We start from the raw sequence: 24,819 nt of genomic DNA, 5'->3' as shown, positions 1-24,819 counted from the left end.
GGTTCTGCAACAGGTCAAGGAAGCGGCTGGTAAGGCATTCCTTGGTCTGAGGCCTGATGCGCCCGTGGAATCCTACTTGCAGTTCCGGCAGGAACCCACTGAGTCATTCCTAAAGTTTGTGGAGAGACTAACCCGAGCTGTAGAGTTGCAGGTCAAGCAGCCGGCGGCCAGGGAAGAGGTCATCGCAGAGATGGCCATGGTGAATGCCAACCCTCAGTGCAAGGCAGCCATCCTGAGCCTCCCCCTGGACCCCCCGCTGACCATACAGGATATGTTGGAAGTTTGTGCTGCAAAGGCACCATACCTGCAACCTACCAGCTCAGAGAGACAGCGGCCCAGAGGAATGGCCTCAGTGGGAACAGCAACGCATCGCCCTGCAGCGGACCAGAGGAGGACCACGGGCCCGAACACCAAGCCACCTCCAACTGCGAACGGCCAAAAGCGAACCCCGCAGGCCAGGAGCACCTGCTTCCTATGTGACCTGCCTGGACATTGGACAAGGGACTGCCCGCTCAAGTGGCAGTTCCAGCAATTTAAAAAGGAACATGAACCTGGGGGACAGGAGGGCCAACTGCAACAAAAAAACGGAATGGGGAGCGCGCGCCCACCCCGCGTGAAGACAAAAAAGGGACGGGACGCGAGGGGGAGGGGGAACTTAGAGAGACCACACTATCGGACATGACCTTAAAACCGGATTTGACTTCCTTTTCTGATGGTTCTTTCAGGTTGCAGCTGTTGACACCGTTCCATCTAAAAACCAACGAGTGGCATACCGCACCGGTAAGCACTGGTGGTGAGCTGTGGGCAGAAGACCAAGGCCCTGACAGGTATGTCATAATCGGAAGTGTTACCTGCACACCACAAGAGATCGAAGTCGCTCCGGGACTAATGACATCTAGTCCCGAAGGACCCGTTCTCTGGCTGCGCTGTGTCCACCTACCTCTGTTCCTGCCCAGAGGGCAGACAGTCGCCCAGGCTATCCCTGTGGAAAGGCCACCCCCAACGGTGTGTGCCACACATGTTATAGGGACAGAGAAGCCTCGGGTAGGCTGCGAGGTCAACAGAGGGGAGGAAGTCCTGCACCTCAGAGGGCTTCTGGACACAGGGGCAGATGTGACGATCATTCCCACACGGGAATGGCCGGCACATTGGGAATTGCAGAAGGTGGCTGGACACGTGCAAGGTGTTGGGGGCATCCAATTGGCCAAACAATCAAAGAGCATCGTGCAAATTAAGGGACCGAGCGGACAATTGGCAAACATATGTCCGTTAGTATTAGACTACAAGGAACCCCTCTTGGGGAGAGACCTCATGCAGCAGTGGGGAGTCACAATTGACCTACCTGACCCCCCGAAAAATTTTTGGGTTGCGGCCACTGAAGAGTGCCCTACTCAAAAACTAAATTGGAAAACTGATCAGCCCGTTTGGGTAGAGCAGTGGTCGCTCTATGGTGAGAAGTTGAAGGCGCTCGAGAAGCTCGTGGAGGAGCAACTTGAAAAGGGGAATATCGTGGAATCCAACAGCCCCTGGAATTCCCCTGTCTTTGTTATCAAAAAGCCTAACAAAGACAAATGGCGGCTCCTCCAGGACCTTCGTCAAATTAACAATGTTATTGAGGACATGGGCTCTCTCCAACCAGGGATGCCATCCCCAACGATGCTCCCTCAAAATTGGAATCTGGCAGTAATTGACATCAAAGACTGCTTTTTCCAAATTCCCCTGCACCCTGACGATGCCCCGCGTTTTGCCTTCTCGATTCCTGTTATCAATCGAGAAGCCCCAAGGAAAAGATACCATTGGAAGGTGTTGCCACAGGGTATGAAGAACAGCCCGACCATCTGCCAATGGTATGTCTCTTCCTTGCTTGCCCCAGTTCCCGCAGCAGCAAAAGAGGCCATCATCTTCCATTATATGGATGATGTCCTCGTGTGTGCCCCCGACAATGACATGCTTGCCAGTGTGCTCGACCTGACAGTCAGTGCATTGGTTGCTGCAGGGTTCGAGCTCCAAGAGGAAAAGATTCAACGGATGCCACCTTGGAAGTACCTGGGCCTACAAATTACAAAGCGGACCACTGTGCCGCAAAAATTGGCTATCAATACCAACATCAAGACTCTGGCAGATGTCCACCAGCTGTGTGGGTCTTTAAATTGGGTGAGGCCGTGGCTGGGTCTGCCCACTGAAGACCTAGCCCCCCTTTTTGATTTACTAAAAGGGGGAGAGGAGCTTAGTTCTCCCCGGACACTCATCCCAGAGGCCCAAACAGCTCTGGAGAGGGTGCAACATCTAATGTCCACCAGGCAGGCAAGCCGGTGTAGGCCTGACTTGCCATTCAAATTCATCATCCTGGGTAACCTGCCACACTTGCACGGGGTTGTCTTCCAATGGGAAGACAACAAAAAGAAGAGCAAAAAGGACCAGGACCGGAGGGATCCCCTCTTAATCATAGAGTGGGTATTTCTCAGCCATCATCGGTCCAAGAGGATGACACAGCCACAAGAGCTGATGGCTGAACTGATCCGGAAGGCTAGGATCCGGATCAGAGAGTTATCAGGATGTGACTTCGACTGCATCCACGTGCCAATTACGACAAAAACGAGCCAAATTACTAAGACGATGTTGGAGAGTCTGCTTGGAGATTGTGAAGCATTGCAGTTTGCTCTGGAGGGCTACACAGGCCAAATTTCCTTGTATAGGCCAGCCCACAAAATTTTCAATTCAGAAGTTCAATTCGAATTAAATATAAGTGTTCAGAGCAAGGAACCTCTAAAGGCCTTGACAGTTTTTACTGATGCGTCCGGGGCGTCCCATAAGTCCGTGGTGACTTGGAAAAACGCCCAAACTCAGCGGTGAGAGTCTGACATCAAAGAGGTGGAAGGATCGCCTCAGGTTGCTGAGTTGGACGCAGTCGTCAGGGCTTTCAAAAGGTTCCCCGAACCCCTAAATTTGGTAACAGACTCTGCATATGTTGCAGGGGTAGTCTCCAGAGCCGAGCACGCCATTTTGAGTGAAGTCTCCAACATGGCCTTATATGAGTTGCTCTCAAAGTTAATAAATCTGGTCTCCCACCGAGAGCAACCATTTTACGTCATGCACGTCAGGTCACACACGGACCTGCCCGGGTTCATCGCAGAAGGCAACAGGAGGGCAGATGCCCTTGCTGCGCCAGCTGCGATGGCCCCGACTCCAAACGTGTTTGAGCAGGCCAAAATCAGCCATCAGCTGTTCCATCAGAACGCTCCTGCCCTAGTTCGTCAATTCAATCTAAAGCACGACCAGGCCAGGGCGATTGTGGCTGCATTTCCAGAATGCCACCAGCTAGCTCTTCCTGCCATTAGTACTGGCGCAAACCCCCGTGGACTTAACAGCTGCGAAGTGTGGCAGATGGACGTTACATATGTTGCTTCATTTGGCAGAATGAAGTACGTACATGTGTCAGTTGATACCTTCTCGGGAGCAGTTTTTGCCTCTGCCCACACAGGGGAAAAGGCTAGCGATGTCCAAAAGCACTTAGTGCAGGCATTCGCTACCCTGGGCATCCCCAAAGTCATCAAAACGGACAATGGCCCAGTGTATACGTCCAAGGCGTTCAGGAGCTTCCTGCAGCAATGGGGAATAGAACACAAGACTGGCATCCCCTATTCCCTGACAGGTCAAGCCGTTGTAGAGAGGGCCCACCAAAACATCAAAAGAATGCTCCAGCACCAGTGCTCCTCCAAAAAGCTAGAGTCACCTGCTGTCAGGCTCTCAAAGGCATTGTTCACCCTAAATTTCCTCAACTGTGCCTTTGAGAACCTAAACCCACCAATCGTGCGGCACTTTGGGAGGTCTCAGCGGTTGCAAATGAAAGAAAGGTCTCCGGTGTTGGTTAAGGACCCGGAGACTAGGGAGATACAAGGGCCTTATGAACTATTTACCTGGGGGAAAGGGTACGCATGTGTGTCCACCCCCGAGGGCCCTAGGTGGATCCCATCAAAGTGGGTGAAACCGTGCATCTCCCAGACCGTCAGGAAGGGAAATCAAATACCCCCAAAGACCGGGATAGGTTAGTCGTGTGCCTCTCTGAGCCCCGAGCCCCAAGTTTATCCCAGTTGTTATCCCCAGTTTCAACCTTATTTTTCTAAGTTTGGTTTTAGTTTGGAGACATCGGAGATGGGTCCTGTGCCGTCAATCCGAGCCGTTGCCGAGGTTCTGCTGATCATCATCACCCTGCAGATGCTCCCATGGCTTGTGTCTTCGTGGATAGTTCCTCAACCAGCAGCCAACGTATGGTCAGTTCTAGCGCGTACCATGGGTCAGGGCCACATATGCCTATCCACCACTGCGGCCCAAAACCCCATGGCTACGTGTCTAGTGGGGATCCCTCTGGAGCAAGAAGAATTTACTTCTCTCCCCGAAAAGCTCGAGTCCATGCAAGCTTTATCAAATACGGGTAAGGCCTCTGTTGCCAAGCCACCTGTCGACTTGCACCGTCCCCGGGTACCTTATCGGAGATGGCCCCCATTCAGCTGGCACCGCAGGGGAAAGCGTGACACCAACAACCCCCTTGAAAAATGGCTGCCCCGGCTCCCAAGGGCCAGTAGCGAGCCCCAGGAATTAGACCTCCTGGGGTCATACCCGGCTCGCTACTGCGTCCAGTTTCAGTTCGGGCTGTCCCCAGATCTGGAGGCTTTTAAGATCATTGCCCCAAATCACCGGGAATACAAAGCAGCCAAATGGTGCCTGACCGCCAGTAAAGTGACCACTGAAAATCCTCACCGGTCACGCCCGAAAAGGTTACCCCGGGGACTGTTCCTCATTTGCGGCGACAGGGCGTGGGCAGGCATCCCCTCTGGCCTATTAGGAGGTCCATGCACAATAGGCCGTTTGACGCTGCTGACACCCAACCAAACAGCAGTCAGCAATTGGGAAAAGAAAACACACCAAACCTCCGAATTGGCAGTCAAAAAACGTGAATTGGCCGAACTGGACCAGAATTGTGATTCAGAAGTAATCCATTGGTCCAGACCAAAAGGGGTTGCAATCACCGTGCTCTTGCCATGGGTGGCTGCAGCCAAAGCTTTAGGGGAATTAGGCCACTTAGAATGTTGGGTCGCCAAGCAAGCGAACCTTACTTCAAGCGCCCTAAGTGACCTCTTAAAAGACGAGGAACTAACCAGACAAGCCACCCTACAAAATAGGGCGGCCATTGACTTCCTACTCCTCCTCCATGATCACCGGTGTGAGGAGTTCGAAGGACTATGCTGCCTCAATCTATCATCGAGGGCTGAGAACATCCATAAGACCATCGATAAGATGCAGGCCATGGTGAAGCAGATTCAAAGAGAGACTGGCGACTGGCTCGGCAACATCATCAGCGGATGGGGATTATCCGGATGGGCTGGATCCATTCTCCGGACCGGACTGATCTTGTTTTTTATTCTCTTGGTTATCATAATTATGTTCGGACTGCTGAAAAGACTATTAGCCAACATGATTATGAGCTCATCCTCCCCTGCAGACATCAACCAAGCAGAGCTCCCCAAAGACTTTGAACTCGAGCCTATGGCCCAGGAGATGACATGGTTCGGGGACCTGTACCCGGACTCAGAGTACTGTCCCCAACCCAAATTCATGTCATCTTAAAAAACAAAAAAGGAGGAGATGTGGGAGTGTGTTTGCTTTGGTTCAGCCCGGGTCTCCCCTCTATGTTCCTTAAGTTTGGTGTACCCCAGTTGGCGCCCCCCCTGTTTTATTTGAATCACCCTATCTGTCATTTTTGTCTCCTCCCAGGACCCTGTCTGTCACTCTGGCACCCCTCCCAGGCTTCTGGAAAGTTCTAGCCAGGGGGCCAGGTGACTGGTCCTGGGAAAGAAGTCCCTCCCTTCCCCTGTTACAGTTGGTTCCCTTATGTGTCCCTCATTCTGTTTGCCGCACCCTTCCCTTCCCTGGTTGGTTGTTCTGTACCCCCCCCCCCATGTCTCCCCCCCCCCATAAAATCCCCTGCACAAGATCGGCAGGTGCACAGAGTTGGGCACCCCCTGGTGGTTGAGCCCCCCCCCGTTCGGAGAGCACACAGGCACCAGCAGCCCCGACAGTTCCAACACGGGAGCAACCGAAAGAGAGAGCAAAGACTCAGCGAGACAGAAAACAGCAGCCACTTGGAAAAAGGAAAAGAACATAGTAGCTAAGATCTTAGGGATAGTGAAATGGTATAATGTTAAACAAAATTATGGTTTTATAACAAGATGTGATAACCAGCAAGACATATTCGTGCATAGAACTGCTATTAAAAAGAATAACCCTGAAAAATGCATCCCAAGCTTGGGAGATGGAGAGGTGGTGGAATTCAAAATCATACAAGGTAGAAAAGGGTTACAAGCATCGCAGGTCACTGGGCCTGATGGTGTTCCTGTGAAAGGCAGTATACATGCTAAAAATCGTAGTCATGTTAGACAATATCTCCTCTGTAAACCCCCCCTACAGTCTCCCTTTCCTAATCCCACCTTTCCCTTTTACCTTATATCCTATTACTCCCAGTGTATTCCCAATCTGTTTTTTCATCCATGGTTTCCCTCACAAACCCCTGCCTTTGCCAATTGTTTCCCCAAAAATCCCTTTCTGATGCCGATGGGGGGATGAAAAGGGGGAGGGAAGAGATTGAACCCTCTCCTGCCTCAGTTTCCCCACAGGCATGCCCAGAGAGTTCTGTGTCCCTTCTGTCAGCCCTAAGATGTTCCACAGAATCTGTTTGAACATTTAAAGACTCAGGAGGGTGGCTTGTTTTGTTTTGAAACTGTTCTTGTTATGTTTATCCAGTTGTCTTCATTCTCCTTTTATTAAAATAAAACAGGTGAAATGTCGGGGTCTCCTCCCCCCTCCATGTATCCCTGAGGGGAGGCACGGGGTTTCCCTTCCCCGGTCAGCCTCGTTCCCCATTGGTTGGTTTGTGTTTCCTGCGCGGGCAAAGGAGCTCGGGTGCTGACTGTAACAGTTCCTCGGCAGAGCCCGGCCATGCGGCTGGGGAAATAAACATCTCTGAAACATCTATCAAGAACCGTCTATATATATTTCTTTTCCGCGGGACTCCTGGTTTGATATAGGCGTGTTACAGTATCGCCACTGCAACACTTCACAAATTCTACAGAGCTGGAAAATTTCTCTGCTCCCGCCTTTTAGCATTCACAGCTTGTGCCGTGTTGTCTTGGGGTGACTTTATGATGTTGTATCCCCTATCACTGCTCTATGCCCAGAAATTAACTTTGTGCCTTTCTATGCCTTTAAACTGAGCCTGAGAGGGGGTAGAGGAAAAAAACCCAGAGAACTTTCAAAGCAGTGTTTCAAGGACACACAGACTCCTCTGCGTTCTTCTACAGAGCGAGAGCGGAGGGAGAACCTTGCTTGCTCTTCAGCCAGCTTTCAGCCCTTTTTCTCCGGAGAGAGAGACTAAGAGCTAAACTTTTGTTTTCCTGAGACTTTGGTTTTTTTCCCTTCTTTTTTTTCTGGACTGTTTCAACATCAGAACACATCAGGAGGATTTTTTTTATCAAGGCCCCAGAGGAGGGCCAACCCTGTCCCAGCTCCGAGGAGGAGGGGGAGGCTACCTACAGAAGGACTCTGAAATTTCCCCAGGTTTTCTCTCCACAGCAGGAGGTTTTATTATTTAGCATTATTATCCTTTTTCTGTGTGTTTGTTAAATAAATAGTTTTTATCTCTTTTGCTTTCCTTCGAGGAAAAATTTCTTTTTTCCCGAACCTGGTGGGGGGAGGGATGGTTGTAACCTGCCTTCTCTCAGAGGATATATTTCCAAATTTGTCCAAGCCGGCACATGTGTTTGCTATCTTGTCTGCAAAGGGCCCTGCAGAGGATGGTAAATACGGCATTTGAGGTTGAAAAACAAAAAGGGGGAATTGTGGTAGGACAGGAAGGGGCTGCAGGCAGCCTAGGCTTGGATGGGAGAGAGAGAAGTGTAGAATGCGGATATCTGTTGACATTTACAGCAAAAAGCAGAGTGATTTGTGACCAATTAGAAAAGGATAGAAAGCATGTGTACATAGTTTGTTAGCCAATTATAATGCAAAAAGGAGTGCGTGTTATGTGCGTGATATAGAGAAAAGGTATAAAAATTGTACTGTGGGATAATAAAGTGCTGATGCTTGCCACCATCTTCACCATCAGTCATTTGTATCTACCGTTAACTAAAGAGCCCCTATAGCATGACTGCATTGAAACCATGGAGACAGTTTACTCCAGCCACACAGACTTAAAAGACTCTCTCTCTAAAAAATGCTAACACCTGGTTCACTGATGGAAGCAACTATGTCAAGAATGGTAAGCAGCTCTCTGGGTATGCAATTACAACCACAGATGCCGTCATTGAAGCAAATCCATTACCTGTGGGGACATCAGCTCAAAAGGCTGAAATAATAGCCCTAACTCGAGCCTTGAAATTAGCTGAAAGAAAACCTATCAACATTTAGACTGATTCAAAGTATGCTTTTGGGGTGGTATATGCTCACAGAGGTATTTAGAAAGAAAGAAGTTTTTTGACCTCAGAAGAAAGAAATCAAGCATGCTACTGAAATTTTTCAGTTGTTGGAAGCAGTGCTAAAACCTGCAAAAGTGGCTATAATGCATTGTAAAGGACACTGCTAGGTTTAGTTTAGCAAGCTGCAGCTTTCCCTGAGAGCTCAGCAGAGCTGCTTAGGGCAGTGTGACCATTGTTGCCCTCCTGTAGTCCATTTCAGATGGCTCCGCACTCTTGCTCCGGTAGCTATCAGCTTTACAACACAGTGATGGTGAAGGAGGCGAGAAGGGTCTCCCCATGAGGGTTTCAGAGGACTTTTAATAGTTACATCTTGTCCCGGCGACCCCCAGAGGCAGGGAGACCTTGTGATCCAGGCGCAAGGGCTTTTTCTCAGGGGCTCAGGGGCAGTACATGGGCACAGTTGGGGTACAGGAATCAATAGGGAGAGCCTGAGGGAGTGGCCAGGACTAGGGGCAGGGGAAAGGGGGGGGGGGGGGGGGGAAACAATGTGAAAGGCATTTAATAAATGAATCAGTGGGAAATACAACACTACACACTCCCAGGGTAACACCATGATTTACCAAAATATGAATATCGATCTAGTATCGATATCCAACTGAGACGGACAAAAACTCACTAACAATTTAAAGTTAGAAAGTGTATGTTTTATTGGCACCAGACAGCTGCGTGGAATAGCTTCCTAATACGCAGTGTCGAGGTATGAACGGTTACAGAGTTTATTTATTCACAAAAGTTATGAATATCTAAAATACAAATACATATTTATAACAATGACCCCTCCTATTCTCTGCTTCGTATGGAAATTAGCTTTAATGTCATTAAGCATGCGTAGTATAGTTTTTAAATTGGGTCGGTGGTCATAATTAATTGAGGAGTGGTCTTAAAGATGAAGGGATAATAGTCTTCCTCATTTTGAACTTTCCACCTTTCTGGGTTTTGATAATACAAATAGCCTCTTGGGGAACATCCAGTTTCTTCCTTATGACTTCTGAATAGTATCCAGATGGGAAAAATTAGCAATTGTTTTAGATTTCTTTAGATCAATCTATCAATGCTTTCTGGTTCTTATTATAAACACAGCTAAGCAAATATAAAAAGACAATTATCTGCAACTTAAAAGCTTGTTTCTAACTTAACTCTTATTAACTGTTAATTAGTCTCAGGTGGACCTACTTCCTCTAACTAATTTTAGCAAAGCTTATCTTTAACTAAAATCTTAGAGTCTTAATGTTTCCTTCAATATCTGTGTTTCAACCATCCCAGAACTGGAAAATGCTATGGCAGACAAAACAGCAAAGGCAGTGGATAGTGGGGTTCAGATTCAAGCCCTAGCTTTAATCCCTTCTAACATCCTTATAGATAAAAAAAACCCCACCATATGACACTGATGATTTATATTGGATACAAGAAGAAAAGGAACAAATAAGAACAGACAGATGGGCTAAAATAAAAGATCTCATAGTCATACTCAGAAAACCTTTAAAATTATTTATCCAAAGCAAACATTCTAAAACACATTGGGGAGTTGGCACTTTACATAACCATTTAAAGGACAAAGTGATAGCATCGGAATTAAAGGAGACAATTGAGGAAAAACAACCCTAATACCACTGTTAGGCTAAACACAGAGACTATATTTAAAAGAGTTTTACCAGGGGATATGTGGCAAATTGACTTCTCTGAATTACCTAGAAAAGGATGATACAAGTATCTCTTAATCCTCACAAATACTTTTTCAGGTTGGCCAGAAGCTTTCCCTTGTAGAACAAATAAAGCTAGAAAAGTTGCTAAAGCCTTAGTACAAAAAATTATTCCACAATTTGGGGTACCCAGGGAAATTAATTCTGATAAGATCACACTTTGAAGCCCAGGAAGTGCAAAGAGTGAGTCATCTACTAAGTATATAATGGCAACTACATACACCATACAGACCACAAGCAAGTAAACAAGTAAAAAAAATGAATCACTTAATAAAGCAACAATTAGCCAAAATTTGTCAGGAAAGTAATTTATATTAGTATCAGGCTCTGCCCATGGCTTTGCTAAGCATTTAAGTCAAAAATTACAATCAATACGCACTACAGTTGTTAATTGCCAACCACCACCACCTGATAAAGCCTTTCATAGTATAAATCCAAAAGATTGAGTTTATATTAAGTGTCTTTCAGGAAAAATGAGAAAAACCTTACAATTTGGGAAAAAACACAAACACTACATCAGATTATCTTAAATAACACTCCTTGGAAGTTTAAAGAGATATAAAACAAACTTACAGCATGGTTACCCAACTTCTCCTGGCTTAAACAACTGCTTGTAATAGTTATTTGTCATGGGTTAGCAAGCATAGCTCCAGATTTCCCTGCAAAGAGGTGCTTACAGCTTCCTCTGTGACATGACAGAACCTATCAGCTGGCTAGTTTGAATATAGACAATATTTTAAGCTACTTAGAATTTTTACTGCCTCTGTGGTCCACATTTAAGAATGGACAAACCCCGGGAAGCGCTCTCTCTTGCTTCCAGCCAGGGGACTGCCAGGCCCGGGCAAGGACACAGTCATCCTGGAGCAATGCAGCCCTGTTCCACCCCCGCCCCCCAGCTCTGCTCTGTGCAGACGGCACAGCCTGCCCCTCCCCGCCCCTCTCCAGTGCGGCCAAAGATTCAGCTGAAGCTGCCCTGCTGTCCGGCTGAAGATCATGTGACCAACAGCGATAAGCAAAATTCCAGCTGCAAGGCCCAGGTGACATTAACTCTTTTAGTGCTGTAAGTTCCCTTCAGAACAGATGGAGCCTGAAGACATTAAGAAAAGAAAGAAAAGCTGAAATCCTGAGGGAGGAGAAAGAGGAGATGCTTAAAGCTGAAATTCTGTTGCAAAGCTATGGTGGTGATGGACTGTAGATACAAAAATGCTGCTAGCGAGGATTTTCTTGTTATTTTCTAAGTCCGTGAGAGACTTTTCTCTCTCACAGAAGAGGTGGCAGGGAATGTAAACAACCCAGACACCTGCAACCTTGAAAAGTCTTGTTTATGCTATAGTAGAAAAATATTTTGACAATGGATGTTTTAGGATTTTAGCCAATCACCCCCAAGGGGTGGCTGGCCCTTTGTCCAATTAGGCTATGAAGAAAAAAGTCTATAAAAGAGTTTGTAAAATAATTAAATAAATCAATCTTGCTGCACAACTCCTGCCTGCTGGATCTTCTCCTCCTCCTCCTCCCTATGGCTGCGGGACACGGTGCTATACCGTAGGAACAAGGCCTGCGGTAATATTTGGTGCTGCCCGACGTGATCTGCACTCTCTGACGTGTCCTGCTGCTGCGAGCTAAGCCGAATTCCTCTAGAGGTACGCTGTTCCCCTTTGCCCCCGGGACCGGGAGGTCCGACAGAACTGAGAAATGGCAAACAGCAGCTCACAAACCGAAGCTGCGATGCTGGTCTGGAGAGGTGTGTTTAGCATATTGCGCACCTCCATTCCTGAAAACTCAGTTCGGGAATTATTAGACTGGGCTACTTTAAAAGGGATTTCCATGGACAGAGATAGTGCCCTGGACTTTGCCTTATGGCAGGAACTCGGATGCGCTGTCCGACAGGAGCTCCCGACTGGGGACTCAGCAGCATTAGAATTATACAAAACCTGGCGTTCATTATTTATCCTGCTGACAGACCTTGACTGTGATAGCAGGGCTGGCTCGCCTATCTTGGTGATGAGTGACGGAGGAATGTCCGAGGGGGGCCCCGTTGACTGGGTTTCCGGGGAAAATGATAATGGATTCAGAAAAAACCCCCCGGCTCCACAGCCAGAGCCTGCGCAGGCTCACCCTGCACAATCGCAGGACTCCACAGCCCCCAGGGACCCCGCGCCGCCAGAGGCGGGGGGGTCAGGGCAGCGAGATGGCGCACAGCCTGCCTTGCCGTTCGGCTGGGCGGCGGCCACGGCTTATCCAGTGCCCCAGATCAGCGGTTTGGCCACTTGGACGCCCAGAGAGGCTCCTAGCTCGGTTCCGTATGGACCTGGATCTAACTTCTTAGCCGGCGTAGCGCCGGGCGTGCCTGCCCCGGGACTCCCTGGGTGTGGTCCGCTGCCCTCCCTGGCGCTGGACTGTTCTGCGCAGTCGCAGAACCGAGCCATCGACCTTTTAGTGCAGCATTTGCCTTTGCTGATGGAGCTGCCAAACTTATCCCGAAGGATGGAGGAACTCCTCACCCTGTTAGAGCGGCGAATGCCCGAACCAGCACCGCCCGCGCCCCCCCCGCCATCCGCGGGAGATGCGGCTCCGAGCCGAGAAACGGCGCGGCCGGCGGCGACCCCGGAAGCGGCGCAGCCGCGGGAAAACCCGGCAGCGGCGGCGGCTGCGGAGCGGCGGGCAGGGGGGGAAGCGCCCAGAGCGACCCCCGAGAACGGGCCGGCGACGGCAGCGCCGGGCGCGGCTGGGGAGCGCGAAACAGCAGCGGCAGCGGCGACCGGGCCGAACGCAGCTGCTGTGCCAGAGGCGGCGGCGCCGAGAGCAGCTGTAGCCCCAGGGACGGCCGCAGCGGTTCCAGTACCAGTTCGGTCGGGGCTGGCCGAGACGGCCTCCCGTATAGAAACTGCTGTTAAAACTGCCGCGCAGCCAGCTGCAGTCTGTCCTGTCTGTTCTGCCTCTAGCGAACTTAGCCAAAGTGCCCCTCCACGTAAATTTCTGTTCACTCCCAGCACCCCAAAGTTGCCTTTGCCTGATGATTCATCGTCTGGCAGTGAGGCAGATGAGGTGCTGGCCCCAGGTCGTCAGGCGGCTGTAGCCGCGCGGCGAAGAAAAAGGCTGCGCCGGTCTCGCCCCTGGACCTTTCAGGACTGCACGGTAACAGTGCGTCCGACGCATTACAATCGCTTCTTAGAGTCCCTTAAGATGCGAGCATTGGAGGAGGGTGACTGGAGGTCATTAGAAATCCTTGGAATGCCATATAGATCTGAGGATTCTGGGGGTAACGGGGGAGCTGTTACACTCTATCCACAGGCGGTGCCAGAAGTTCAGGATGGTAGTGCTTCCCCTAAAGGGGAGATCCAAGCTTTCCCAGTGTATAAGGCTCTCCCAGATTCAGGAGAGCATGACAAGCATGAGGTAATTGCCTGGAAAGTTGCCCAGGACCTCCAATCCAAGGTGGCACAATATGGACTAGGTTCTGCTGAGGTTATGCAGATAATAAGGGTGATAAATACGGATTTGCTTTCTCCATTTGATATCAGACACTTAGGTCAAATTCTATTTCAACCTGTACAATTTACAGTTTTTGAGAAAACCTGGAGAAAGCTGGCCGGCAAGACTGCATTAGCAAATATGCAGCTCCCTGCTGCTGATCCTAGACAGACAGCAGGAGTGGATGCTTTGATGGGGACTGGTCCCTTCTCTGATCCCAGTCTACAGGGTAACTTGTCCTCTAGCATCCTGCAGCAAGCTCAACAGGTCGGCATGGCTGCCCTGTTGAAAACCATAGAGATGTCTGCGCCCAGAAAGCGATATACTGAAATAGTTCAAGGCAAATCAGAGTCATTCCTCTCTTTTGTAGAGAAACTTGCTGCTTCTCTCGAGAAGCAGGTTGAGGATGACTGGTTAAGATAGATGTTGTTAAGGCAGTTAGTACGAGATAATGCAAACGACGAGTGCAGAAAAATCATAGATGCCTTACCAGAGGATCCTGAGGTAACAGACATGGTCGAAGCCTGTGCTAAGGTGGGATCTGGGAACCAGAAAAGGTCTGCTTTGGCTGCTTTCCTTCAGCCTGTTCACGCATCTTCTGGTCGTGAACCAAAGCCACCAAAACAGGGGAAGAAACGGAAGCGGCCTAAGCCGAGCCAAAAAGAGAACACACCGATCCCCCAGTGCAAGAGGTGTGGCAGGCCAAGCCATTGTACGGGCTATTGTAGGTCCCTGACTCATGCCGATTGTCGGCCTTTGTCGGGAAACTTCCGCTGGGGTGCAAGGAGGGGGAATTGCTCTCCGATGCAGTCGCTCCCCCAGAGAGTGGCACAGGTACAGGCACAGGCCTACCCAGCCACCCTAGAGACAGCACCCAGGGATCAGAAGGTCCCCACGGATCAGACGGGTTTGATGTCCACACCGCAGCCGCAGTCGTCTTAGACTCTAGCGGTATTTATAAGGTTCCCTTGGATGCATATGGACCCTTAGCCCAGGGATCCAGTGCGATGCTGGTGGGAAAACCTGATGTTGCCCATCAAGGAATCTTAGTGCACTCAGGAGTTACAGATGCTGACTTTAAAGGTCAGATTTGCGCTATGGTCTCCACGCAAAAACCCCCTGTAACTATTCCTGAAAAGACCTGCCTTGCTAAATTAGTGCCTTTTAAGTCTTGTGTCCCCAGGGTAGAACAAATTCAGGAAGATAACGGCAGTGGATCTACGGGACTTCTGCAGGCCTTCTGGACTGCAGACATCTCTGACCAAAGGCCACAGATGACATGTACCCTGGTCCTGCCAAGCGCCCAACCACCCCGGATTCAGCTTCGAGGTTTGATTGATACGGGTGCTGATGTAACTATCATCTCCTTCTCTGAGTGGCCTCCCTCATGGCCTTTAGCCCTGGTGGGATCAGCCATCGCAGGATTAGGAGGAACCACAGAGAGCTATTTAAGCAAATGGCCTGTGGTGGTGAAGGACTCAGAGGGGCACACAGCTACAATTAGGCCTTATGTTGCTACCACTTCCCATAATTATTGGGGACGGGATGTGTTGGCACCTTGGGGCGTACAGATTGGGACAAATTTTTAGCAGGGGTCACTGTGTGTAAGAGCGCACAGTATCCTACACTGCCTTTGTGGTGGTTCATTAACACACCAATCCGAGTCAGACTCTGCTCAGTTAGTTGAATTAAGGGCTGTTACCATGGCTTTTCAGCGATTCTCACAGGAACCTTTGAATTTGGTTACTGACTCTGCTTATGTAGCAGATATCACCCAACGCTTAGATTGTTCCCTTCTGAAGGAGGTGAACAATGTGGCTCTGTTTTCGCTGTTGCAAACCTTGTGGTCTGCAATTCGGGCTCGAGTGCATCCGTATTACATTCTGCACATTCGAAGCCACACCAATTTACCAGGTTTTCTAATGGAAGGCAATGCCAGGGCTGACATGCTGGCCAACCCTGCATGGGTAGGGCCTCAGCCTGACAAAATTGCACAAGCCAAGGCATTGCACGGTTTCTTCCATCAAAGTGCACATACCCTGCAGAAGCAGTTTCATTTAACGCCAACCGAGGCGCGCGACATTGTCAGCGCTTGTGCTGACTGTCACGGACTCGCTGCGCCTTTGCCAGCGGGGGTAAACCCCAGAGGGCTAAAAGCCTTGCAGATTTGGCAAACGGATGTAACTCACATCCCTGAATTTGGTTGGCTGAAGTATGGGCACGTGTCTATTGACACTTTCTCCTCGGCTATGTGGGCTACTGCTCACACTGGAGAGAAGGGCCGTGATGTCATTGCCCATTGGAAATTGGCTTTCTCAGTCCTGGGCGTGCCAGCTTCTGTGAAAACCGATAATGGTCCTGCCTATGCCTCGGAGAAGACACAGCAGTTTTTACACCTATGGGGTGTAGACCATACCTTTGGTATCCCACATTCTCCTACTGGCCAAGCCATTGTTGAACGTGCTCATGGTACCTTGAAGCGTGTTTTGGACAAACTGAAAAGGGGAATGCATGGAGAAACCCCACAGAGCTGACTAGCAAAAGCTTTGTATACAATTAATCGCCTTACAGTACCACAGAATTCAAATAATCCTGTTATTCTGAATCATTTTCTCTCATTGCAGTCTGCAGGCAACAGACAACTGCCCCGGGCAAAAGTCTGGGGGCGGAATTTACTCACTAACCAGTGGGAAGGCCCACATGAGCTTATCGTTTGGGGTCGTGGGTATGCTTGCGTTTCCACAGATACTGGGATACGGTGGCTACCTTCAAAATGCGTTCGCCCTGACCTACGGCACCAGAGGCAGAACAGGCAACCTCTGAATGATGACCAGAACGCCAATCATCCAAATGGCGACCAGAATGTAGAGCATCAGCCTAATGACTCTTCTGATGATGACCAGGATGTCAACCATCAGGCAGATGGTCCTTCTACAAGCAGAGACTGAACTTTAAATTTCTTGTTATGGAGTCAGATAGTTAAAGCCTTAAGGACATATTTAGAATTAATAACTGATGTAGATTTCTATTTGGCATTAATAGTAGAGTTGTTATCTTATAAAACAAAAAGGGGGAATTGTAGGTACAAAAATGCTGCTAGCGAGGATTTTCTTGTTATTTTCTAAGTCCGTGAGAGACTTTTCTCTCTCACAGAAGAGGTAGCAGGGAATGTAAACAACCCAGACACCTGCAACCTTGAAAAGTCTTGTTTATGGTATAATAGAAAAATATTTTGACAATGGATGTTTTAGGATTTTAGCCAATCACCCCCAAGGGGTGGCTGGCCCTTTGTCCAATTAGGCTATGAAGAAAAAAGTCTATAAAATAGTTTGTAAAATAATTAAATGGATCAATCTTGCTGCACAACTCCTGCCTGCTGGATCTTCTCCTCCTCCTCCTCCCTATGGCTGCGGGACACGGTGCTATACCGTAGGAACCAGGCCTGCGGTAATAGTACGCAGCTCGCGCTGGTTCACGGTTTGTCCGCGGTTTTGTTTTCGTGCTGGTAGCGGGTACGGTTCGCTCTGGACGCGGCTTCGGGGTTTATCCGTGGGTATAGTTTTGCGCAGAGACGCGGGTTTTCGCTTTGAGTGCAGTTTTGGTAGTTTGCGGGTTGCACGCGGTTTGTGTTTCACGCTGAGTCGCGGGTTTGTGGTTAGGACGCGGTCATGGAAACTCAGGCAGCCTTTAATGTGTTTTACGCTTTTTAGAAAAGCAGGGAATTAAGGAGATAAACCTTTATAAGGAACTAGTTAATCCAAGATCGTTTAAAATGAAAGCTACAGAAACAAGAGCTTCCAAATTTGCCGCGGTTGGCATAGAGACTGTAGAGAGCGGCAGCGTGGGCTGTAGCAGCTCCCCGAAAGTATCAGACGCGGGACTTACAGAGCAGCGGCCAGAGACCGCGGCAGAGTCCGGGGTAGCGCGGTCCTTCGGGCTGGCCGCGAGAAAAATCATTAAAAACACAGCAGCTCGCGTTAGCTCATTGCGAGAGTTACTAAACCTGGCAGAGCCGGATGTTAACTCTCCGGCAGTCAGAAGAGTAATGGCCGGGAAAGCGGAAGCACAGACACCAGATCCATGGGGCGGGGCGTGGGCGGGCCAAAGAGACACAGGCAGCCCTGGTGCCCGGCCGAAAGCAGCAGCCCGGCCAAAAGTGGCGGAGGGTGAGCCCCCCCACGCCGAACTGTGGGACAGCTGGCAGCAGCGCGGCTTTTACAGTTTCGTCGCCTGCAATGCCAAAGCCGTCCGGAGCGGCCAGGAAACAGCCCCAAATAAAAGAGAAGTACCAACAAGTAATGCAAAAAGTCATCAAAAAGTTTGCTAACTTATCTATATTAAGCATTTTGCAGGTTGTCTTTACAGCAGATGTCCTGTGTTCAAAAGCATTACATCAGTATCCTACAGTTGTTAACCCCTTCACAGTTTCTGCTCTGGGAATGAACGTGGACTGCAACACTGCAGAATGTCCTGCAACAACAGGGACAAGTCATCGCTACATCACTGACCAGAGAGGTGCCCAGCAAAGTGGTGTCATGCTACAGGATCCCAAAACGAGACGGCACAGTCAGCATCAGCTCCTGAGGGAACGTGATGCCACTACCATAACAGCTGGGACTCTGAGACCTGTCCCGAGGAGCCTTGAGAGAGGCTGAGACATGGCTGAGTGAAGGAGCTGAGGACTTGCCAGATTCACCACTGTCCATAGCAGGAGAAATAATGAGACTCTGGGGTGAAAATAACAGCTGCCCTGGGTGGTTGCTAGTGACTGGTGGTGGGTGTCGGGGAACTCTTCTCAAAGACAAAACTAAGAGAAATAATTGCATGAATTTTTGGGTATATTGCAAAAGGTTTTTGAGTATAACACCAAACTCAGAAGTAAAGTGAAAAATTGTTTTTTTGAATGTCTTGAAATAAGAGTACATTTAAGTTCTGTTAAGTTTACGTGATGTTAAGGTTAATTTCTGTTAAGGTTAAGTTCTTTAAGTTTAAGTTCTGTCAAGTCTAAATTCTGCAGAATTTGGGTAATAAAGTTGTGTAAAGTTTAAGTAATGTTAAGGTTAATTCGTGCTAGGTTTAAGTGTTGTTAAGTTTAAACAAAGTTAAGTTTAAGTCAAGTTAATTTTAAGTTCTGTTAAGTTTAAAATTCTGTAGAATTTAGGTAATAAGGTTAAGTTGTGTAAAGTTTAAGTAATGTTAAGGTTAATTCGTGCTAGGTTTAAGTGTTGTTAAGTTTAAACAAAGTTAAGTGAAGTTAATTTTAAGTTCTGTTAAGTTTAAAGTTCTGTAGAATTTAAGTGATAAGGTTAAGTTGCATAACGTTTAGGTAGTGTTAAGGTTAATTTGTGTTAAGTTTAAGCAAAGTTAAGTTTAAGTAAAGTTAATTTTAACTTCTGCTAAGTTAAGTTGTGTAGAGTTTAAGTGATGTCAAAGCTACGTAGCCATTGTTTAATATAGCCTTGTAAGTGCTTAATAAGTTAAGTGTGTATTATTAATGTTAGACATGTAATAATATAAAGTTAAGTAGCTATTGATCTTCTGCTATTAGCCCGCAGCCACGGCTGTGAAAGGTTTAAAGGTTTATGCTGTTTAAGTCTTTCTAATCATTTTTCCCATTTCACTAATAGATAAGTGAGTTACATCAATTAACTACATAATTATAGAAGAAGACGGTCTCAACTTAGAGGGATAGTTAATGTTGTTAAGTTTAAAATTATAACTAGTTTTATTTGTGTAGCATTTGATTACTGTAGAACTGGCAATACTGTTAATAACAGTGTGTTCACCTTGCCTCCCGATGCTTGCAGTAGATATTATACAAAGTCACTACATCTGTGACCCCTCCAGTATTGCTTGCACAAAAGAAAAACGGGGAATTTGTTGGAGAATAGAATTATTGGGATCAATAAAAGAACTGTGCAAGCTATTGAGCTGGAGGTTTTTGGGCCTGTGTGTGTGAGACACTTTCCGTGGGAAAGTCTCTGGGTAAAGCTAAACAGTTTCAGCCTGAGAAATTTCAGGGAGTAACGTACTTGCAGGTGTGATATCTAGGAGTATAAGGGAGGCAAGGGCAAAATTCTTTTGAACATAACAAGACTGTGGAAAACTGCCAATGTAGTCCAATTGTGTAGAAATAGAAATATGTCCTGATAAGCATTAACCCACTTAAGAGCTAACAAGCTGGTATACTATATAAGTGCCTTTAGACTGCTAATAAATCGGAGTGTATTTTTCAACCATATTGGCTGGCTTCTGTTTTTTCTCCCCCCGCCGGGGATCAGAGCTCCCTGTCCCGCCGCGGCTTCCGACAAATACCCACTTCTCTGACTCTGTCTGTGAAGTGTCTCTTGGCCCGGTTTGAGGCGATTCAAGAGGAGACCATACAGGAGCAAGTTTTCTGGCAGGACCTGTGGCACTTGGGAGATCCATGCTGGAGCAGTCTGTCCCTGAAGGACTGCACCCCATGGAAAGGACCCACACTGGAGTTCATGAAGGACTGTATCCTGTCGGTGGAACCCCATGCTGGAGCAGGGAAAGGGTGTGAGAAAGAAGGAATGGCATAGATGAAACATTATGAACTGTTTGCAACCCCCATTCCCAGTCCCCCTGCACTGCTTGGCGGTAGGAGGTAAAAGAGTTGGGAGTGGAGTCGAGTCTACAGAAGGGAGGGGTGGGGGAAGGTGTTTTTAGTTTTGTTTTATGTCTCATTATCCTACTCTGTTACAATGAATTGGTAACAAATTAAACTAATTTCCTCAAATCGAGTCTGTTTTGCCTGTGACAGTAATTGGTAAGTAATATCACTGTCCTTATCTGAACCCATGAGTTTTTCATTGCATTTTCTCCCCCCGTCCTGTTGATGGAGTAAAGCAGCTGGTGTGGTGTCAGTAGCTCTGACCCAGGAAGCTGTGACCAGTCCGGAGAGACTGTCCCATGGAGGATCGTCTTCGCGGGTCCTGGTGTCTTCCCTCAGCTGCTAGCCAGAGTGCCTGTGCAGAGAAGCTATTAGCTCTTAGTGATTATCAGCTCATGGTTCCAGCTCTTGCTCTGCAGGGCAGTCTCCAGGCCAGACCAGGGAGAGAGAGACGAGAGACCCGTGTAGCAGTCCCCCACGAGGTAGCTTTATTAGTCCGTACTCCGGAGAAGAGGAGGCCAGTGACGAGCTTCTCTCTCTGCCCTCACAGGGGCAGGGGGCTAGCCCTTATAGGGATACAGGGGGTGGGTGTCAGAGGGTAAAGGCCAATGGTTTACAAAGGATCTGCATAGGGTCTCCCAGAGGATTCTGGGTCTGTCTTCTTGCCATAACTAGAAAGTGGCTGCTTTTCCAGGGAGAGTCCTGCTGGGAGGTTAAGCAATCTCCTTATCTCAGCAGGCCTCTCTCCACGGCAGGGGCTGGGCATACCCCACAATGGAGGAGTGATAGAGAGGCTTGATGGGCGGTTGTTGGACAGCCAAGGTCAACCCACCACATCACCTTTTGTCAGGCATGTGCTTTTTCACGTCCTGTAGTTCCACCAGCCTTGCTCTCACATACCCCTTTATGGCAGGGCATATCACCCCTCTCCTCACCACAGATGACTGGTGCAGATAGGAGAGATAACCCAGGCAGGCAAGGCCCAGCGGGTATCATCTCCTGGCGCCAAAAGGTCTGCCAGTTTAACAGATGTGGGAAGAGAGAAAAAACATAGGTGTCCAAAAGGCCTGTTTTACACTATAAAAGTACTACAGTTTATCACAGAGGCAGAAGTCTCTTACATACTCCCTGGGAATGTGTGAGACTATTTCTTCCTGAAGCTTGGATGCAATTTCGTGGTTACTTTTCCAGAAATTGAGGGAAAGGATTTTGATGTGTGCCCCTTCAACAATTTGGTGGTAAGATACATTGAATCCTAAGCTATACTATTTCTTCACTAGCCCTAAAATTAATGGCAATTTTAACCCCACATGTATAATACTAGTTTGTTGGGGTTCCTCCCCCCTGGCGTGGGGTCCGGGGGAAGGGACCCTGGGGTAGAGGCACGGCCCATGGGGTTTCCCTACTCCCTGGTCAATCCTGTTCCTCATTGGTTGTTTTGTGTTCCCCTGCCTGGGAAGGACACTGGTTGTCCCGTGATTGCTCAGTTCTTCGGCAGTCTCCTGGCCATGTGGCTGGAGAATAAAGATCTCTGAAACTTCTATCAAGAATCGGTCCCTATTTCTTTCCACGGGCCTCGCTGTCTATACGTGTTGCAGAAATCCCCACTGCAACACTAGTTGTCTCTTTTTGTCTTATTCCTGTGTAGTAATAGTCTGTTTTAAGTCTTCTGTCTCTTAGCTTTGTGTCTATTAAATAAATAATCCATTCTATAATAGACTGAATCAGCCATTATTAAAGAACTTGTGAATGAGAGTGGGTTTTGGGGTGCTGGCCATCCCTATACAGCTACTGCCTGCTGCCAGAGGCCTTGGCAAAAGGCAGGGACTTATTTAAACCCACATCATCCATTCATAACACCCTTGTGTTCATAGGTTTCTTTCCCCAGTGCTCAATCCTCCCTTCACTTTCCTTCTACCTCTTTTCCCCAGATCTCCCTGTATTTCACAGACCCATCACAGGGAGCAAATGCTGAAGTTTATATCTTCAGCTTCCCCACCACATGGAACATGCAGAAAAGTTGCTGTCATATCAATGGCATGGGGTTAGGAAGTGTTGAGGTTTTAGGAGCTCTCCTGGGTTTTTTTGGTTATTTTTTGGGGTTTTTTTTCTGTTAAAGGAATTTTCCCCATACATGTTGCTAGGGGGACAAATGGCTGGCTGCTTAAGGAAAACAAAAGAGCTGGCTACTCTTTTGTTTCACTGGGTGTGTGGGCAGTCGGTCTCCATCATTTGGACGGAGAGGGAGGCTGCTTTCTTCGGCTGCTTTTCCTTCTGCTGGAGAAGCCCCAGGATCCCAAAGCCCGCCTTCCCTGCCCCGCTCTGAGCCGGGCTGTGGCCGCCCTGCCCCGCGGTTGCTTCAAGCCTTCGTTACGTTGTAGCCGTGCTCGCCCTGCCTGCCCAGACCTCTGGGGGGTTCCCCGTTTGGATACATCTCGTCTGCCACCCGGGATTTGTGCTCATCCCTGCCATTCCAGCCTGCTGTTCCCGAGGGTCCGGCCGGACACCGGGATCGGCTGCCCAGGGGTTTGTGAAGCTTTTTTGTTCCATCCCTTTCCGGGGATCCCAGGGCACCAGTGCCGTGTGCTCCCCGAGCTCGGTCCGGAGCACCCCCTTCAGCTGCAGGGGAACCATTGCACCTGCCCTGTTCACCGGGAGCCGCCAGCGCCCCTGTCGGCTGCGACCAGAACTGCACCCAAGGGGAAAGGGCCTAACAGCCGAGAAGGCTGGCACTGGGTTTGTGATTGTTTGCTGTTACTGACATAGTTATTGTTGTTTGTTTGACTGGTTATACACATATAGATATATAATAGTAAAGAACTGTTATTCCTATTTTCCACATCTTTGCCTGAAAGCGCCTTGATTTCAAAATTATAATAACTTGGAGGGAAGGGGGTTGCATCTGCCATTCCAAGGGGGGCTCCTGCCTTCCTTAGCAGACACCTGTCTTTCAAACCAAGACAGGAAGTGACAATGGCCATAGTGAAAGGCACATGTGCATTTTTCAGCCTGGCACCTTTAGAAATTTTTCCCTGGGTTTTATTTCCCCTCCTAAGACTGTGAAGCAGGGAAGATGCTATGAGCATAATTGTTTAGTAATTTGTATCCATATTGCCTGACAGACAAATTTCTTCCCTTCAAAAAAAAGGGCAAGGTCTAACCATTGGAGAATCCACTGGGATCTTCATGGCCTCCCAGGGTTACATGCAACTAATGATGGTCCCTTGCATGAAGATTAGTTATCATTTAAAAATTCCAGATATTTTACAGTGATGTCCAGCTCTACTGTCAAGATCAATCAGAAGTAGTATCTGGAAAGATAAACAGTTAATTTTCATTGGGAACAAGAAATGGGTGGGTATGCCAGGGTGACAGAGTTTTCAGTTGCTTTGGTACGTTTCAAAAATACTTCAGTCAGTATTTGAAGGGGTAAAATTCTCTAGAGCAGTAGCTTGTAGTTTCTTGGTGCAAACAATTTACCTTACCATTTTATAAAGAGTTTGATATATAAGTAAACTTTAATTTGACACAATGGCTACAGCATATTACTTTACTAATATATCTGGAAAACATTTTAAATTTCATCCATTTTTCATTAAAAGATACTAAGAATGCTTCTAGGAAAATTTCTCACAAGAATTAAATATGTATGTGTATTAAAATAAATACCTACAAATTTTCAGAAAAAATTCATTTTAGTTTTCAAGAAAATTTTCTTCCTAATTTAGCAAAATTTACTGCCTTAAAGGTGACATGTGGTGTCACTTGTTGAAGAAAAATTATGTGAGTTTTAATGTATAGATGGACAATTCATTTACTTCTAAATATCACAGCAGTGCCATGTTCTCCACACAACCCCAAATACAATTTCATTGACTGGAAAGGTTTCTTCTGTTTATTCTTTTAAAACTCTAATAGTTAGTGCCCATCCCTAAAGACAGTCATTCATCCCAGAAAGTATTCCAGATTTCATAAGATTTTCAAAGTCACCTACCTGCATCACCCCTTTTCCTCATTCCCACATGTGGTTTGATTTGGGTTTTCACCTAACGTAAGAAGAGGTCACCACACAACCAAAATCAACTTAGGGATTTAGTAAATAAATATCACCTTCCCCTTCCACAAGATCCTACACTGAATTTTGTTACAGAAATTTCCCTACATGTATACTGTCTCATTAGGTAGTGATAGGCAGCAATAAGATCTCATAGCTTTCTCTTCTTAAGGCAGGAAATAATCCACAAAAACAGTTCTTTCAGCGTCTCTTCATGTCATGTGTTCCAGACCCCTAACCATCTTGGTCACCTCTGCTGGACTCATTCAGGTATGTCAATGTCTTTCTTATATTGGAGAGCCCTAAACTGTACACAGTACTCCAGATGTGGTTTCATCAGTGCTGGGTAGAGGGAAATAATCACCTCCCTCAACCTGCTGGCTACTCTCACCTTCTAGCCAGTGGGTCTTCAGCTTGTCCTGTTGCATGGGA

The sequence above is a fragment of the Aphelocoma coerulescens genome (genome assembly GCF_041296385.1).
Source record: "Aphelocoma coerulescens isolate FSJ_1873_10779 chromosome W unlocalized genomic scaffold, UR_Acoe_1.0 ChrW_unloc_scaf_1, whole genome shotgun sequence".
Lineage (NCBI taxonomy): Eukaryota > Metazoa > Chordata > Aves > Passeriformes > Corvidae > Aphelocoma > Aphelocoma coerulescens.
Note: the sequence above shows the minus strand (reverse complement) of the source record.